The sequence below is a fragment of the Trichechus manatus genome, unplaced genomic scaffold, assembly GCF_000243295.1.
Source record: "Trichechus manatus latirostris isolate Lorelei unplaced genomic scaffold, TriManLat1.0 scaffold00005, whole genome shotgun sequence".
NCBI lineage: Eukaryota > Metazoa > Chordata > Mammalia > Sirenia > Trichechidae > Trichechus > Trichechus manatus.
Window position 1 is genome coordinate 6,663,488 of NW_004443941.1, and position 5,738 is coordinate 6,669,225.

Sequence of the window (5,738 nt, forward strand, 5' to 3'; positions counted from 1 at the left end):
ATGTTTGCAATTTTTTGGTGATGTAATATTATTTCACTGATGGAATGCATGCTGAATCATTGAGTGTTTGTAATTTTTTGTTACGTAAGGTGGATTTTTATATAAATATTATGTGGTACACATATATACCAGTGGAGTCTGGAGGTAGGATAGGTGAAATAAGGCAGGGGAAAAATTGTAAAACTTTTGAAAACATGGGGTAACACAAAAAGGCATTCTGCACTGGCTGCGCATAATTGTCGTTTGAATCTACTTCTTCTTAGTGCTGTGTTCTCTGCATCACCTTCTGATTCCCTTGACAAGTAAATGATTTCCAACCCATCAGAGCCAGATGTAACTTGGCACTCCCCTGCCTTCTGGCTTGATCCTGACAAGAAAGGAGGGTCTCCCTCTTGTTATTCACTTGAATATTACCTAATCCTGAAAACTGCACCTTCCCAATAACACATAGAAAATCATATATACTTACAAAGCTTATCTCGCTGTTCAAAAGCCAAAGATGTGAAAAATGTAAATGGTGCTTACATGTATCATTGATCATACGGTACATCAAGGACATGTGCTTACACTGTATTACACCTGAAAGTAACTTATTCACTTGAATATTACATACCCCCCAAAATCACATGTCTTAGTTATCTAGTGCTGCTATAACAGAAATACCACAGGTGGCTGGCTTTAACAAACAGAGATTTATTTCTCACAGTTGAGGAGGCTAGAAGTCCAAATTCAGGGAGTCAGCTCTAGGGGAAGGCTTTCTCCTCTCTGTTGGCTCTGGGGAAAGTCCTTGTGTCAAGCTTCCCCTGGGTCTAGGAGGTTCTTACTGCAGGAACCCCAGGTCCAAAGGATGCGCTCAGCTTCTGGCTCTTCTTTCTTGGTAGTAATAAGGTCCCCCTCTCTCTGGTCTCTCCTGTCTCCTTTTATCTCTTGTATGATAAAAGGTGATGCAGGCCATGCCCCAGGGAAACTCCCATTACATTGGATCAGGGCTGTGACCTGAGTAAGGGTGTTACATTCCACCCTAATCCTCATTAACATGACCCAATCCTGCCTCTTTAACATAATGGACACCTTACTCCCAAATGGGACCATAACCACAGGTATAGTGTCTAGGATTTACAACACATCACAAAATGGAGGATAATCAGATCACAAAATGGAGGACAACCACACAATTCTGGGACGCGTGGCCTAGCCAAGTTGACACATATTTTTGTGGGACGCAATTCAATCCATGACACGGCACCTTCCCAACAACACACAGGAAACAGTAAATATACTTACAAGCCTTATCTCTCTGTACAGAAGCCTGAAGAGACAGAAGTTTTACACAATCACTCTTCCAGGGTGCAGCATCTCATGCAATAACTTCTCAACCCAGAAAGTTCACTGACAAACTTTCTTCTGTCTTACGTAGTTAATGCGAATACCTTCCCCAATGCCAGCACGTACCATAAGTAGTAAAAAAGCCTCCCCAGAAACACCGTAAGTGGTGAAAAAGCCTCCCCAGAAACACCAGAGGTGGAAAATGTAAGCAATACCTATATGTACCAGTAGGAGTGAAAGAGTTAAAATATATATCTTCTGTGTTCTTAGGTGAATTTTAAAATCTTGTTCATTAGAACAAGAGGACTTACAGACCTTTGTGAAGGGTCTACAAGACATTGGATTTCTTGATGGCATCACTTTTTAAATTTTCATGAGGCAATAGTACCATTCTTTTTTTGTTATGATTTAATTTTAATAAGTTCAAATCCTTGAGGGGCACTGCATGACATGGATTCTGTGTCCAGTGGCTTTAGCAGGAAAGTTGCTTCGGAATTTGGCACAAACCATGCCATTGTATTAATGAGTGTGAGTTACCTTTCGCCAGATTACTCTGGTTTTGTTAGGTTTGCCACCAGGAGTCACTGGGTCGTTCTTTGCTTTGTATACATAAGCACATCTCTTGCCTAAATAGAATTCAGTTTCTTCTAGGGCATAAACACCTTCAATTTAAAAAAATATATATATATTTTATTTGTTGTTGTCGTAGAGAATATACACAGCAGAACATACACCAATTTGACAATTTCTAGATGTACAGTTCAGTGACACTGATTACGTTCTTTAAGTTATGCAACCATACTCACCCTCCTTTTCTGAATTATTCCTCCTCCATTAATGTAAACTCGCTGTCCCCTAAGTTTTCTTTCTAGTATTTCGAGTTGCTGTTGTCAGTTTGTACACCTTCAGTTTTAAGAAGAGTGTTGTACTTCCCCTAGTTCTGGAGACCCTGTTTATAGCCAGTCTTAAGAGCACAGCCTTCCAGACATATATGCCAGTTTAGAAGTCCTGTTCCCAGCAGGCTTCCACAGGCTCCAAGATGGCGGAAAGAGGAAACAGTGGTACCATTCTTTTTTAAAAAACAGTTGTATTGACATGTAATTCACATACCATACAATTTACCCATTTAAAGTGTTCAGTTTGATGGCTTTTAGTATACTCGCAGAGTTGTGCATCCATCACCACAATCAATTTTAGAACATTTTTGTTTTCCCAAAAAGAAACCCTGCACCCCTCAGACATCATTCCTTGATTCTCCAACCTCCCCAGCTCTATGCAGCCACTAATCCACTTTCTGTGTTTATAAACTTGTCTCTTCTGGTTTTTTATTAAATGGAATCATATACTATATGGTCCTTTGTGACTGGTTCATCCATATTGTAGCATGTATCAGTATATCATTCTCTTTTATTGCAAGTAATATATCATTGTATAGATATAAACCAAACTCATTGTCATCAAGTTGATTCTGGCTCATAGAGACCCTATAGGACCCCCCCTTAGGGTTTCCAAGGAGCGGCTGGTGGATTCGAACTGCTGACCTTTTGGTTGGCAGCCAGGCTCTCTTAACCACTATGCCATCATTGTATAGATATACCACATTTTATTTATTCATTTATCAGTTGATGGACATTTGAGTTGTTTCCACTTTTTGGCTATGATGAACAATGGTGCCTTTCTGCTGCTGTATTTGTGATGCCTTTATTGTACTAGTCTGAATATGATTAACTTTGCAAGCCCGCATTTAAAAATATTTGTCACTGTGGAGCCTGGTTTGGGATGAGTCTATCATCTCCCAAAATGTGAATCAAGATGGCGGTAGACATAGGTGCTTCTGGTGTACGGGTGGTATGATGACTGTGTAACCTGCAGCGGGAAGCCTCAACTAAAATACAGGGAGGATTTCTCTCTGTGATGCCTAACCTGAGGACCATGGTCCTTTCCAACCATTTAGCTTCTGATCAGAAGAGAGCTGAGCAAATAACTTAGACCCAACCATATGGGTATGATTTTTCCAAAGTCTTTCTCGGCTGGAATTAACATTCTAAGAAAGGATGAACTCAGCACAAATAAATGACCACAAAATCCAAAAAAAATTACCTTGAAGAAATCTCTTCCTGAGTAAAGGGACGATAGGAAACTTTTGGATTTAATCTTATAGGATGTTGCAATTCAAAGATCATTAGATTGTTTCTAATGTACAATCCCTCTTTTGCCAGACAGAGAAATTTCCTGAGTGTACTCTTGAGATATTATAAAGCATTTTTAAGGCTGTTGTCAAACTAGAGAATTGTGAATTGGTAGATTTTCACATAAGTTCCCCCGGACCTCAGTCTGGTCTAAAGCTTCCTGTTTTTACAATTAACTCCTTATGTTTCTTTGTTGAGTGTGTGTATCTGCGTGCGTGTGTATGTGCGCACGCGCGTGTGCAAAACCTAAAGATAGACCGGGATGCATCTGGGGCCATCTGGCTTCAGAGGGGAATCCAGATTTCTGTGAGGGCTGGGTACTAAATGTAAACTCGATAATTGAGGCTGTCTAAATGTACAACTCATGCATTAACCCTTTAGTAACCACTGTCCAAATGCCCTTAACCTGTTGCGCTTGGTGTTACTACATTACAGGTTTTTAAAATGTATGAATGAAGCAGGTTGGTCTGTGTTAGGATGAGCTCCATTATAGGCATAAACACTTCCATGTTGTTTATGGCAAGCTTCTGAGGGATTACAGAGGAAAGTGGTCCTGGCAGGAAACAATGCTTCCTTCTTGGTTCCTGCTCTCCTTCTGGCATTCCAGTCAGCAAATAACGGAGTATGACTAAGAAAGAGTCATCTAGAAAGAAAAGAGTTGCTAGCAACCAGGGTGACATGAAGCTTGTGTGCCGGCCAGGGCAATGCAGGATGCTACTCTGTACACCACCTAGCAAAGTGCCGCATGTAATTATCCAATGTATCCTCATTTTAATTATGATGATATTGGAAAGAATTTATTACTCTACTCCCCAAAGCAAGATCCTTTCTCCTGCAATTGAAGTAAAGTGGGAGAGGCTATATTTCATTTTCTTCTAAATGTCTTCATTTGGGGGCAGTAAGTGTGAAAATAACATCAATAACATTTACGAACAATTACTATAGGCTGTTATTTCAGTTAACCCTATTATTGCCCCTTCACTTTTATAGGTGAAGAAAGTGAAGTGTAGGGAGATTCAGTAACGTGCCTAGGCTCTCACAGCTGGTATTTGGATTTGAACCAGGGCTTCGAATCAGTTCGTTCTGGTTTGAAACCCTGCTGAGAATTTGTATTTCCATCTTAGATATAGTGAAACAGAATCTACAGTTTAACAAGATTCCCAGGTGATTCTTATGTATAATAAATTTTGAGAACCACTGCTTTACTAGTGGTTCTGAGAATTGGTCCCTAACCAGCAGCATTAGCATCCACCTGGCAACTTGTTAGAAAAGCAAATTCTCAGCAGGTGTTCCAACGAGAACCAACCGGTTTGAAGCCCTGTTTGAACTAGCCAGGAAGACTCCAGAGCCCAGATTCTCAACTAACTAGTAATTAAGCAATTGTGCTGTTTCTCAATTCAGTTTTGTGACAAGAAATCTTTACTGCTAATTTAAAGTATCATATAAGCATCAGAAAGTAGATATTTATGTAAATGTAAACACAGCACACATTGCAAACCTATGTTGCTATATTTATTTTTTTTAAAAAATCATCTTTTACATGCCTTTTTCATCCTAGGGAAAGGTCTTTACTTTCCCTGGAAATGAGGAGTTAACATTTGATTTTGCTGGAGAACTGTTTAAATCGTGCACAGCATAGAGATTTATGACTAAATATATAATCTGTTTATTTGTCACCCAACTTGGATGACTTCCAAATGTCTCCTTCTTAGTAGCTCTTGATTTGTTTGGATTTCTTTTTTTTCAATGACCAAATAGTCAAACAATGTCTGAACCCCGTTTGCTCCAGTCAGGGACTACCCACATGTTGAAAGATGCTTCTAGTCATTTAAAATCCTACTGCATTTTACTTGTAACTTTGAAGAACATTCATGCTTTAGTAGACTAGATTTTAAAAAAGAAAGAAAAGAGAACAAAGTTTGTGGTTCAAGCGTCTTTGCCATTCGCTGCAGTGAGTTTTCTTATTCCATTTTGCTGCCGAAAGCACGCTCAACAGATCAAATCAAAGTGTCCGAAAAGGCTGTGTGCATCCCTCGTGTTTAAAAGAGAATTTTCGTTCCCTTCACACATCAAAGACGGCGCCCGGGGGAGGAAATAAACCATAATTAGGCAAGAGCAAGCGAGCGGGCAGGCAGACCCCTTCCTCTGTCTTCCCTACCCCGCCCCCCAGGCCCTGGCAGCCGTCCTGGGCGCGAGCGCGGCGCGGGCCACCGCAGCAGCTGC